Here is a 14239-nt window from a genome sequence, read left to right on the forward strand (position 1 = left end):
TCTATTTAATTGACTTTAAGGCAATTTCAATAAGATGTGGTTAAGGAAAATAAGCACTTTGTGAGGCCTTGTTGGGGTGAAAGTTTGGAATAAGTGAGCAATTGCATTACAGAACACAACAACAGGCAGGTCGAATAAAACTGAATGTATAATTAGAGCCATAAGAAAATAATCATGCGTCTGGCATGAGAGGATAGGAGGTTGCCATGCTGTTGCAGTCAGTTATGTGGTTTTCCATACCTGGCGTATCTGGTTTCAATTGTGATAGGCTTCTCTGTTAAGCCTAGTGTTAATGCAGTCCAATATCAAACCATGCTACACCAATAACGAAGAAGACGTTGTCTCTCTTTCACATCATTTCTACTGTCATTGTTTGTCCAGTAACACAACATTTTATTGTTTTGGGAGCAGCCTACTTTCATTGAAATGCACAGCCGTAAACCTCTGTGTAATTAACTCCAGAACATGTGGTGGTTAACAGTGGTTGGCTGGATGTTTACTGTAAAGCTCAACAGAGAAATCAAATGAACTCCATGTGCATGTGTGTGCATGTGTGTGCATGTGCGTGTATGTGTGTATGTGCGTGTGCGAGGGACGGAAATAAAAGTGCAACATCTAAACAAAAGACACATCATTGAAACCTGCATTTTTCATGTTTAACCAAAACACATAGACTAAAAGGGACAGCATGGGTTACCAATATAATGGAGAGTGTGGTGCCTGCCAAGCTGATTAAGACGCAATAATAAGTCCACCATACACCCACCATACATCACTTCTAAACTGAGGGAGAAACATACAAATAAACTTTTTACAGAAAAAGTGGATAAATATTTACACCTCAGAGTAAATTTGATCTTAAATCGATGATAAGTCTGTCAACTTTTCTATAAGTGCTTTCTGACAGAGCAAACCAGGCCGATTTTGTCTCGTCTTTTAAAACTGCCTCAGAGCAGCTGACAGAGGCAGGAGGCCATGAAGCATCTTTTAGAAAAAGTCAGTTTGAAAAAGTGGGGTCAGTGGGTGGGGTGCTGGGGAGAAGGGGAGAGAGAAAAAGGGCCTAAATTAAACACATTTGTTTCTGCTCTCACATACCACAAGTCTTATGAAAACAGAGGGATGATTGTGTTCTCTCTGCAGCCACCCCCCAATGCCACCCAGCCTCCTCCACCAGCTCCACCCACCCTCCCCACCACCACACACACACACACACAGCTGCCTGCAGATGCCTCCAGTGTTTGCACTGCAAGCAGGCACAAATCTCAGGGCCTGAAGTCTCAGCCCTGCTTCGTCTCAGTTTTACTGCCTGACATCCCTCTCACCCCACTGCTAACTTACTCTCTCTCCCTCTGAAACACACACACACACACACTGCGGGTATGCATGCCTGAACACTATGTTCCTCTTGCGTTACTACAGCCCATACATCCAAGTCACATTGTTCAAGTTTAATATGGCAGCATTTTGGACTTAAACAATCGTATTCATGTAAAAATTATTAATCAATAGACTGTGTTGCTGACTCACCTTTCAAGACGAAAATGTTAAAATGGGTCAAACAACGATTACCATACAAAATCATTAAAATGTTCACTAGTACAAATGTAAATAAAATGACACTTTCTTAAGAAAGTGCATTTAAACCCAGAGCAAGCAGTCAGCACATACTCCTGCTTGCCAGTTCCCTAATTCCAGAAACATCAGCCTTTAGGAGGAACACGGAGCAAAACGAGCCTGGGTCATAAGGTCCTTAAACCTCTTCAAGGATCACCAAGTCGCCTGACAGCAAAACAATGGAGTAGTAAACATTTGCAGGGGAATCTTCACCTTCCTGAGCACACATTAACCTCTCAGTCCCTGTCAATACTTAGGAAAAACCTCTTGAACAAATACTTTTCAGAGGGTTTGGAGGAAAAGGGAGGGATGAAATTCAGTGATCTTAAAGAAATAAAATCTTTACAGATAATAAATGCCATGTCAAATGAAATAAAATGATCTGTATCTGAGAGGAATGACGGGAAGTACCAAAGGCACAATGTTAGCCAGTAGTCTTGATGAATGCCAATGATATCATGGAGACTTTTATCAGGGAGAATGGAGGGCCACTAAATGCCAATGGAAAGATATTGAAATCCATAAAGATGCTGTAACTACACCAACATCAACTAAAGGCTGACCTTGCCATTTTGCTAAAATATTCCAGTCGCTGCATATTACTATAATTCAAATCGGTATACATTCTTATGAGAGGGGCAAGGTGATTATGATCAGGGGCTGCAGCAAATATCAGATTCCCAGGCAGGAACAGGGCAGTGTACCAATTACACTGAGAGTGTTCGGGAATGTAGAGCCAAGACCACGCAGCCACAGACCTGAACACGGACCACTCTCCACAATCACCACTGGCCATAGCAATACCGCACATGCTGTTTAGCTCACATAGTAGTTTTGTTGATGGAGAGTGGAAGAAAATATATTTATTTCCAGATATATTCTTTCCAAAAAAACTAAACCTATCCTACTTTACAGTGTAACAAACTTCTTCCAAATCCAAAGTGCTCACTCCTGCAAAAAAATTGAGATGACCCAAGCACTGTAAGCTGTGGCTCAGAGTGAGACAGAGACAGAAAGAGAGAGAGGGGGGGGGGGGGGGAGCTGATGGAGGAAAGAAGGGGGAGGGGGGAGAGAAGGGAGAGGGGAGCTTGTGCACAATTACAGTAGGGATTTATGGCCTGAGAAACAATTTATAAATCACATCGCCTGAGATAATGTGATCCAGATTGCTCTCCATGCAGCTGCAATTTTGGTCTGCGTGAAACTGCATAATAAACCTGACTGGAGGACATTTTGGGGGTGGGGGTGGTGGGACGGAAAGAGGCTGGAGTTGTTGGTGGGGGCTGACGAGAGAGGTCTTTGGCTCACAAACTTTGGAGGTGTTATGGACAAAAAGGCTGAGAGTCTTTTATTTGTGTGGTGTGAAATTTTGCTGAGGTGCAAAACAAGATTGCTGATCTTGAGATGGAGAGTCCTTGCGTAAACCTCACAATATGACTTTTCACATGCAAATAATAAGTCAGACGTTTATGAAAAGCTCAATCAATCTAAATGCCATTATGTATGGAGGTGAAGGGTAATTATTGAGGGAGAGCCACAAAGTAGGCCTCCAGCAAAAATACCAACAACAGTTATACAATGGCACTAGCGTAGCCTGCAATAAGACACCATATCCATATCTCAAGTTCTAAGCCAATGTCATTACATCCATGTGAAAGTATTTAACCACCATAATCACATCAATGGATTAGAGTGAACCCAAACATTTATTTGAGATAAATCATTGTGAAAGAAAAAAAATATTTAACAATAGAGTGGCTTTTTCCCTCTCTTTTCACAGCTTAGAGCTGGTCTGAAAAAGGGAACGGATGTGCTTGGTGGGGTTTGGTGCCCACTCAGCCAAGTGGCCCTGAACCTTGACCTCTCACCCTTCACCTTTGGGGGGCAAACAAAGCTCTGAGTGACATCTGAAACAGGAGACCCTATGGGGAGAGAGTATCTGGACAGGGCTGAACTGACCCATTAACGCTGCTGATAAGATTGTGTCTTTTTTTTCTTATGCGCATCTTAAACCATGGGGTAGCACACAGCTCAATCAAAATAACGAAGCAAACAACTAATTTGAGGTCAAAGTCCTCATCTCATTTAATCTAATTTATTTGCCAACACCTCCGTATTATCCGAGAGCAAACAAAACTGTTCCCTAATGAACAACTTCACCCGCCTGACGCCAAGCAAAGCTGTGGTTACCAACAACAAGCGAGAGAGAGGTTCCATGGAGCTAGTTATACATGTTTAACGAGGGGCTTTGCGAAGCCCAGACTAATATGAGTTATAGCAAAGAAGGAGAAAAAAATGGAATAACATGGCAAAACCCATTATCGAAAAATAGATGAAACAAACAAATAATAACCAGTCTGTTGATAAGGAACTCACTGAGGCATATGCACTGCTCTTCCAAAGACTCAACACAATAGCTCACGTAAATAGCCTCCAAGCAGTAGCATGTTGTAAACAAAAACACTGGAGAGTGTTGATTGCAAATGTGGCATATAGAAGTGAATGTAAGCCTTGGTCTCCAGAAAGCTTAAAGCCACTGTAGTATTTAAATCAGGCAAGGAGAGAGGAACATTGGGCGAAGGCAGCATTCTGTAGCTCAGCTGTGAGGCTCGAAGTAGTTGCCCTGGGGTCTTTGTCCTGCTTTTTAGGGCAAGTCTGAGGTAGTCAAAGACCCTATTCATGACCAGAGCTCTCGCTGCCAACACACCCATACAGCCCCAGTCAACTCAGCCCACAGCTATAGATCCTTCCCATTTCACACGAGAATCAGACCTGCCCCCCAAAGCCTGCTTCAGGGATTTCCAATAGCAGGCCTTTCCAGCCCATGTACAAATCAAACAAAAGGACTCCTTGGCTTACTTCATGTCATATAGGCTTGATTAGAGCTTTTTTAATGTAGCTAACTGGTCTAACTATGCAGCAAATAAGTCATTCACGTTTGTAAGGATTTTGTATCAAACCATGTAAATGGATGAGAAATTATACCAATGGAAGGTGTGGAGGAGTTTGCGTCTAATCATTCCAACTCGCCATATTGCAACTGCACCTATAGAGACCCCTCTCTTAAACATGTTTAAATTTGAAGTCTTATCTTTTATTATACTATTGATCATGCTAGGGGACAACTGTTTCAAAGTTTTGAAAACATCTTTAAGCCAAATAAGGACAAGCGTCAAATGAACAAATCACAAGGATAATCTAAAGAATCAAAAACACAGAGAATCTCACTGCCGATAGGTACTTATCACAGTAGGAGGCCGTTTCTACTCTTGCTAGAACAAAAGTGATACCTGCTGTGTGCCGACCTGGTAGTGACGAATCTGCCGTTCCCACTTGTAGAATCGCAATGCTAGTCAGTGGCCAACAACTTGACTTTTAGTCAATCAGAGAGCACAACCCCCCACGTGGCGGAGCCAACCGGGGTGACAACATTTCGGGTTAAGTGCTTTGCTCAAGGGCACAGACAGATCTTTCGCCTAGTCGGCTCTGGGATTTGAACCAGCGACCTTTCGGTTACTGGCCAGCTAGGCTACCCATATGAAAATGTAGGCTATGGGATGGTAGCTAGCTAAGTGCACAGATGCATTGCAAACAACACTAAATACTTCCTCCAAGCTAGATAACCACCGTAGCTAGTATTGCCATTATAATTAAATCACAGTGTATTAGTTTCCTGGAAACAACTGCCTTTGTTAGCTGCCGAGTTGGTGCAATGTCCTTAGCTAGCTAACCAGCTATGTTGTGCTAACTAATGAATATGATAACATTAGCTAGCTAAACATTTGGCTATGGGCTGGCACTGGCAGTATGTGATTATGGAGAGTGAATTAAATTGTTTCTTCGTCATCTTGGTAGGTAATTATCTGGCTAGTATCAACAAGGGCTTTCTACAAAATAGCAATATTAGTGCAGCTAGCAAACTAACATTGGAATCTAGACCATAAACTAAGCAACACAAACGGACAAGCATTGCCAACGCTACAGCCACCTTCTGGTTTGGAGTACTTTAACCAGGCTGAGTGACTGACGACCAAGGTCTTTGCTGTGTGAACACAAAAGAGATTGACTGCTGACACTGTTCAGAGGTGCTAATTATTCGTGGCTGGCGAACGGTAGACAATCCTATGTGCATGTCCCTGCTAAAAGGCAGGAGAAGGGGAAATCCCAAAATCACTTGAAACTAAAGCTTGACGATCTCAGCTGGAATTCATCAGTGTGTATTATTCATGGTAATCAAGTACATTGCATAATGGTTTGAAATATTCCATGAAAGGCCATAAAAACTACAAATCAAACAATTAAAAGCTGTGACAATTTTACATCTCGTCTGACTAACTAGATCCACAAGTGGAGACAACGAAGCTACACATTTCAGATGACTTGTGTCTTTGCTTTAATCAAATGTGATGCTCTGCAGAACATTGTGACTCCTTAACAAGTACAATTGGTTTACAGGGGTTACTTGGAGGCAGCAAAGGCAACCAGAGGCAAATGGGGAATTTAAATGTTAGGACAACATCCACATCCACAAGCTGAATGATAACTAAATAACCATTTCAGTTTATGGCATTACACTGAAAGCTCTGTCACAGGTCCAAAAGTGATGTTCCACCTACATGCCTTATCCAAAGAACCTTGTTTGAAAGTCTTGCATCTTCCCCAGACATCCTCCACTGAACAAGTTAATCCTTATCTCCAGAAGCTTAAAGTGATTTAATAAATGTTGACATTCAGTCAAATGGGTAGCAGCTACTCTCTTCAAAGAAACCTTCCAATACATCCATCTGCTGCTTGTAAATGTATGCAAGCTTACATTACACCAGTGTACTATAAACACTAGTGTTATTACACGGTCAATATGTATGACATTGTAATAAGAGTTGAAATGGGAGTAGCACACCAGTTCACACTTTAGCGAACTTGTATGACATTGTATTGATTACATGGACTGCATGTTCATTAACACACGTTTCTCACAAATCTTTCAACGTGTCATGTAATCACCAAGTACGTAGGTCTTATGACAGAGGGACACTTGTGTCCAATGTCCAAGAAAACATGTCCTCATCTTACTGTGTCACGGTGGTATCTAGGACCTTTAGAATGCATGCAGGTGCAACGTGATGGCTCTACCAGGAGACTTAAGCCGGGACCAGCAGTGCTGGAATGAGACACACTGATTTACAACTTCAACATGAACAACAGCTGCTCCGCTCACTGACAACTAAACTCATGCTGGAAAGATACCCAACCATTTCTTTATATAGTATAGGTTGGAGAGTCTAATCTGGCCATACTAGTATATACACTTCACAAACACAATTAACCTATGGTAACCTACCAGTAGTTACTATACTTACTTTATCCTGCGTTCCTACAAGTAAAAGTTGCAGAGTAAGCCTTAAAAAATTATTTCCATGGCATTTATATGAACTTAAGTGAGACCAGATTAAAATCTAAGTACCAGGGAATCTAGATCTGTAGGATCTGACAGTATCCTGCAGCTCTCTGATTGGCCTGTGAGGAAAGGGCAATGCATTCTGGTCCATAGCAGAGTAGTGCAGCTCTGTGGGGGAGAGAATCCCTCAAATAAGAGAGAGCCTCAAGGTCTGGAAGCTGGCCGACCTCGGGATAACAAGCAAAGGAATAGTGAGGCCTATATCTGCCCCAGTTTATGCTCCCACCACCACATCTCATCAACAATCTCTCCTCTTACCTTCTCTGCTCCCCTCTCGCTCTTCTGCTGCATGCACAACTTAAACTGAAAACAGCTGTTTGTAATACCAGACTGATAAAACCTATTTAGATTTGATTTTTTTTGCTGTACAATCAGGTTTTATTAGCATGGAATGAAAACTTTAGTGTACACTTTGAGAGCTAACCTTAGTTAATGTAATATACACAAGTCTCTGCAAAGTGCGGCCCACGTACAAGGAACCCAAAAGCCGTGAGTAGTGGTGTCGTCACTGTGCCCCCTTCCCCATCAATCAGCGATTGGCCCAATCACCTGGGAGGCAGATTGATTACCCAGATCCCCTGATAAAACTAGGGAGAAAAACTCCCTCCTAAACGGAGGCTTACTCCTAATAACGGAGACCATAGACATTAGTGAGCATGAGACATGCTGGCATTCATATGATATATGATCATGTCATGGCAACCTTTTTACTTTCAATACAGTTAACAGCTGTATGGCCTTGCTGGGAGCTCCATTGTTTAGTGGGAGAATTCCACATATCACACTGGTCATGGCTTAGCCCTTACCTTCATGCCGAAGATGACAGGTTTGTCAATGAGAATAAAATTGCATTTCCACTACCTTGACTCCTCTGACTCTCTGAACCCCATCACGGCCTATCCTAAAGACGCTAGAAAAATAAGAGAATCTGCTAAAAGAGGGCTGCAAATATCAACACGTCCATGTACACCACACAGTGCTGTGCTGTCTTTCTTTTCAGGCATGGAGAGGGTCAGGAAACTGCCTACACAGTAACAATGTTGAAGATATTAGGTGAAATGAGTGATATACAGGTATATATGATCCACGTGTGGTTTCCTGAAACCTGCTGCCGGGGTTTGATGTTGCACAGCATTACATTGACTCAAGCCATTGACTCATGGTCATAAACACTTACTCAGATGCCTTCCAACCTGCTCCTAACTTAAACCTGGAAAACTAGGCCAGGTGACTTGTTTCACAAATAACATATACATTTCTACTTACTGTATCAAGTAAAACAGATGCTATCAAAGTGGACTTGAAAGGTATCCATGCTTTGGTTGGCAAAATATCTATCAGGTTTGACAAAAAGTAGTCCCAATTTTTTTCATGAAGACAAGTACTGTACTACATCTCAAACTCTGCAGTAGTTCTGGTTAGACCAAAACACATATCTGGGATAAATTGATAAAAACACATTTGCACACATATTCATATTGGCACTTCAAAAGGATTCATTGATGTCACAGAACGTAGGGAGTCTGCGGCTGAGGGGGTGGTTATCCTTTCCTCAAAGGGTGCCGAGATGCTCCTGATGGGCCCTGCTCTTGAGAAGCCAGCGAGTGCTATAAACAGAATTTCTAATGGCAGGCGGGAGGGAGGGTGGGTAGGTGGTGAGCTAGCAGGCGAGGGATGGCGGGAGGATTTGACGCCAGCTCATGCTTTCCACAGAGACCAAAGAGGGAGGAATAGAGACCAGGACTGGCACCATTTCACACACTTCAATACAAGTGCTGTTATGAACCGAACATGAACAACCCTAAGTCCGAAAGATGAAATACAGAGAAATATCCATCCTCCCCGAGACACAGGAAGAGATTTGGGCTGAGAATCCTGAGCAAAGACCTAAGTAGCACCTTTACCACTGCATGAAGTAATCAGTAGAAACCAAAATCAAAACAAGTGTTTGGTTTATACTCTATTCATTCAATTAATATGGGTGGGTACTAGAGAAATGTTTTCAAACCGTCTTTAAGACATATCAGAACTTAATCTGGGTTAGAGCTGTATATTAAAGGGTTAGTAGAACACCGTTCTTCAGATTCGTAGTTTACTTCAGTTTAGCCAAATAATAAGGCTTTTTGAGCATTTAATTTCCCCCATTGCAAACAATAAGACCATTTATGACAAATAAATAATTTTAGTTGTGAGATGTTAGCTGGTCTTGACGTCCCTGAGGGCGCGTGCAATCTTTTTTTAATCAAAAAGCTGCTACTAAATTGATGTAGATTTGTTTGCCTTTGAAGAAAAAAAACTTTTCTAAAACATAAACCTAGTAAAAAAATGTTAGCTCTGTTTACACAGTCCTTGTAAAAAAATATTTGCCAGCTAACATTGGAGATTACTTTCAGCAGTCGCACAGTATCGAGGCTTGTCAGAATGAGCGTGGACACTGTTCCCTCTATAGCAGAGCAGCCACAGAACCTCCCCTGATGCTCGTTCCCTCAACCACCCCTCCACCATTGGGACTGCAAGGTTAGAGGAAAAGGCAGTGTCCTACCTGATGAAAAGACTGCTCCACACAAACACTGTTTGCTTATACAAGGAGAGGTCCTTTTATTCAATAGGACAATGCCACTGTTTACTTGTCTTTGTCTACCCATTTTTAAACACCAAAACCATCAGCAAGGCTGGAAAAATGAACACCTCAGTGAAGCATGCAATTGTAGTAACTGACATGTTCAGACATAGTAACACCCCTATTTCAAAGCCCATGATTGACTAGAATACATGCATTTGATTTAGTTGTATTCAACTGACTTTAGCCGACATGACGGACACCTCTCACACAAGAGGTAAATCACTGTTTACTGACAACATTGTACAAAGGGTGTCCCTTTAAAAAAGAAAACAATCTTGACTAAAATATAACAGGGCCGATGAACATTGTAGTCTGGAACAACTCCTCCAGCACTCGTCACTGAGAGTTCTTAATTACATCTACACTAGGCCTAAAAACAACACTGTCTGATATTCTACCTCACAGGGGACAGCCTCCTTGGCCCTCCACCCATGACAAAAGTCTAGTAAAACGGAATTCCAAAAGCAAAGTTCCTCCTGAACCCTCAGCGGATTACAGTGGAATTTCAGCTCAGAACAGCCACTAAATCAGTTATGCTTCTCCCTCTAGGGATTTGTGTTGTGCTGAGCCAAAGTGTCTTACCATTGCTCACGATAGGGTTGTCATATCCACATTCTCAAGTTTTCCCTCAAAACAATTGACATACAATACTAGATTAAACCAGAAACACTAAAAGAAACAAGGCGTATTCTGAGAAAGCACGGTGGTCTCTTGAGAAGCCTCTGTAACTGCTCTCTTCGTCTGGACATCACACTACTTCTTCTAAAACATGGCATATCAATTGATTGAAAATGCCCATGTATTATCATAGTATCTATATTACTGGGGGAGGCCAGAAGGGGGAGTTGTCGACAACATTGTCCCAGAGACAGAGTGAATGCACCTTGGGGAGAAAAAGCAAGACTTCCCAAACAATTCCACCTAAAGGTTAGAGATTTAAACATTCACTAATTACTACTAAAGTTATGATACATCTATTACGCTTGTTATCAATTGGTTGGTTCAAAGCAAGGGAGACCGTGTTGTTAATGTACCTTTACTGCTCCAGTATCTGTGTTTACATTCCTTATTCTAATTCTGAGCTCTGTTTTAACTGAGCTCGAGAACAGAATATTTGCAACACCAAACTACTGTATGAAACTGATTTGAAATTGAAGACATGCTCCGGTACTTTGGCAACTAGTAAATATTTTTTTTTACTTCCCGCTTTAGGCTGGGATGTGCCAATGTGTAGTTCATACATGCATAATCTATGAGCAGAATTACAGTTTTACCTCAATTAGCCACAAAATCCCTAGTTTGAAAGCAACATTTACTCCCCCAACGTGGGCCTGCCCCCTAGCAATTCGAGTTTCAGCCAATGAGCTTCAGCCCACGAGCTTCAGCCCACGCAATTTGAGTGACTGCTAGTAAGATGCACACACAGTAGAGAGAGAGAGAGCGACAAATGATGTGGTGCACATATCTGCACATTTGTGACGTAGTATCCAATTTTCGGGGATCACTTTTGGCTTGTGGGCGCTACTTTCAGAACTAATGGCTAAAAAGTATACAAAAGTACCGTATAATATCTTTCTGCCCTTAATTCATTTCTGCCCAAATCTGGAGCAATGCTGTCAAACTCAACAAGACTAATTATCTACTATATGAGCCTGTAGAGAGACCTCAGTCACACTCTCCAGCCAACTAACCAATTAGGAAACCTTGAAGGTATGTACAGAGCAAATGTTACTGTGGAACTCATTAGTTTAACAAACTTGTTAACCCAATGTTTGAGCAGAGACCAGTGACAAGTATTCTCTATTAAATGCAGCTGTATCCAACTTGGCATAACGGTTCAAAAACTGTCATTGTAGGCTTAAAAGATGATACATTATCAGATTATTCGAATTCAGAGCATTTTCTGTTAGATCCCAGGCAATGAGTTTTATTCAGCTCAATGGGGCAATACCAGTAAATGTGCAGTTTAGGACTACTTGTTCAGTAAATATCCTGAGTATTCCAGCCAGCCATTGTCTCACTGTAGTTTCTCTACCATGGTGGTGCTGATTGACAGAGTGGGCTCAATACATCCCATTGACCTGATTCTGTCCTCCTCATGTCATTAAGGGGATATAGCTCCAAATTGGAAAGGCTTAGAAGGAATGTGGATCCCTCCCTAAAGCGTATAACATTGAGAAAGAAAACTGACAGCTATCCTAACTAACTTTTTGTTTAAGAGTTTGTTTTTCTAAACCAAATCAAAACCATGCGGCGGTGGAGCTCTAGGTCCCAGCATGCTTTGTGTGAGGGGTCAATGAGGAACAACGTGAGTTCAAGACAGGGTTAAGTAAAATGTACTTACTTATTATTTCGCTAACTCAACATAATAAATAGGCTATTTGATCACAAGTTCTGCTAAAATACCAAGTGCTGTAAGGAATACAACATGGAAGGTTTATGTAAATAGGGCCTGGCACGTTTGCAAAAAATACCCAGATTTTTTCTGATATCACTGACCTTGGATAGGATTTACATTTTGGTCAACTCACACACAAAAAAAGAGGAAGTGATGAAAAACATCAAGAAGGAAGCAGTGAGAAGGAAAATATTGTATATTTGTCTACACAATTAATATTTTTGTGACGTGAGAGAGCAGCATGGATTGCTTGCACAAACATGGACCATACAACATTTTGTAAAGAAAATTATCTTAATTTGAAAAACTTTTTGAAATCTCATTGCCAAATTCAGGCAAGGAGTGTACAAAAAAATGAGTATTGTTCAAACCATAGATCGAAGGAACCGAAATTAAAGCAAGAATTGAAATAGATCTAGATAATGTCCATGAGGAGGAAAATTAAACATGGAAAAAACACAGGCATGCTAATTAAATGCAACAATTATGCTAATTGCCTATCCCTACAAATGGCTTGAGGAACAAAAGAGGATCTCCACAGTGGTATGCAACTTGTGTGTAGAGTGTAGCCATTTAGTTAATGAGCCCCAATGGAGACCTCCAATGAAGCCATCAAGCGCTCAGAATAACAATGGTCAACAAACGCCTCCCTAATTGAATGGAAGGTACAGGGAGGCAGGGAGAGTTGGTTTGGAACAGTGAAAAGGAGGCAGGGAGAGTTGGTATGGAACAGTGAAAAGGAGGCAGGGAGAGTTGGTTTGGAACAGTGAAAAGGAGGCAGGGAGAGTTGGTATGGAACAGTGAAAAGGAGGCAGGGAGAGTTGGTTTGGAACAGTGAAAAGGAGGCAGGGAGAGTTGGTATGGAACAGTGAAAAGGAGGCAGGGAGAGTTGGTTTGGAACAGTGAAAAGGAGGCAGGGAGAGTTGGTATGGAACAGTGAAAAGGAGGCAGGGAGAGTTGGTATGGAACAGTGAAAAGGAGGCAGGGAGAGTTGGTTTGGAACAGTGAAAAGGAGGCAGGGAGAGTTGGTATGGAACAGTGAAAAGGAGGCAGGGAGAGTTGGTTTGGAACAGTGAAAAGGAGGCAGGGAGAGTTGGTTTGGAACAGTGAAAAGGAGGCAGGGAGAGTTGGTTTGGAACAGTGAAAAGGAGGCAGGGAGAGTTGGTTTGGAACAGTGCAAAGTAGGCAGGGAGAGTTGGTTTGGAACAGTGAAAAGGAGGCAGGGAGAGTTGGTTTGGAACAGTGAAAAGGAGGCAGGGAGAGTTGGTTTGGAACAGTGAAAAGGAGGCAGGGAGAGTTGGTTTGGAACAGTGCAAAGTAGGCAGGGAAAAGCAGAGAAAGAAAGGGAGTAATTGCTTTTCACTGAAATGCTTGACTGGTCCCATCCAAATCACTCGCTTTTCAGGGTGAGATGGAAATGCTCCTAACAACAACATTATTTCATTAGGTGGTATTTTAATGACGTTTGCACTATTATTTAGTTGATAATGATGCACATTATTTAATTGTGAATTATATACACAATGGATAGCATACAGATATCTAAGGTAACAAGTTATATTATTTCTTAAAAATATATATTTTATGCAGAAAACTTTAATTTGCCCGAACAAGCAGGTCTCAGTATTTTTTTCATAATATGCCACACAACCTGGAATACATTGTGGTATATGGAAAATTACAGTAGGCATAATTTTAAAGAAGAAAATGACTTTCTAAGTCATGGGCATATGATTTTGGGTAAATAACTGGGCGAAAACAAATTTTGACAGGACAGTCAACTCCTGAAAATAAGCACATTCAGGATGACAGGTTATTGGACACTACTGTGGCCACCTACATGTTTTGCTTAGGTCTCTTGACTGCAACATCTGATGATGCCCTGTGCATAAAGTGTCTGTTTGTAAGAGTACATGTTGGCTATCACCCACAAGTTATCATTATTGCAAAGTTTTCCTTCATACTTATTGTTGAATTTGGGCTCTATGGAACATTAGATGGGCTTTGGAATTCATGGTCCTCAATGTAGTATGTACTTAGTACCTAATAAGTTGTTAACCACCCGAATGCCACAGCTTCCGTTGAAGAATCACATTTACAAAACACTTTACTGCTCATATTTATCATAATCACTTCTGCCTCGAAA

At 41.5% G+C, this 14239-nt stretch overlaps 1 protein-coding gene across 3 annotated transcripts in view; it reads right to left on the bottom strand.

Annotated features, from left to right (window-relative positions):
- LOC139576772 (transcription factor 7-like 1-A) overlaps positions 1-14239 on the bottom strand; it is a 48251-nt gene that overhangs the window by 32312 nt on the left and 1700 nt on the right. The window lies entirely within an intron of this gene.

This window comes from Salvelinus alpinus, chromosome 5 (genome assembly GCF_045679555.1).
Source record: "Salvelinus alpinus chromosome 5, SLU_Salpinus.1, whole genome shotgun sequence".
Taxonomy (NCBI): domain Eukaryota; kingdom Metazoa; phylum Chordata; class Actinopteri; order Salmoniformes; family Salmonidae; genus Salvelinus; species Salvelinus alpinus.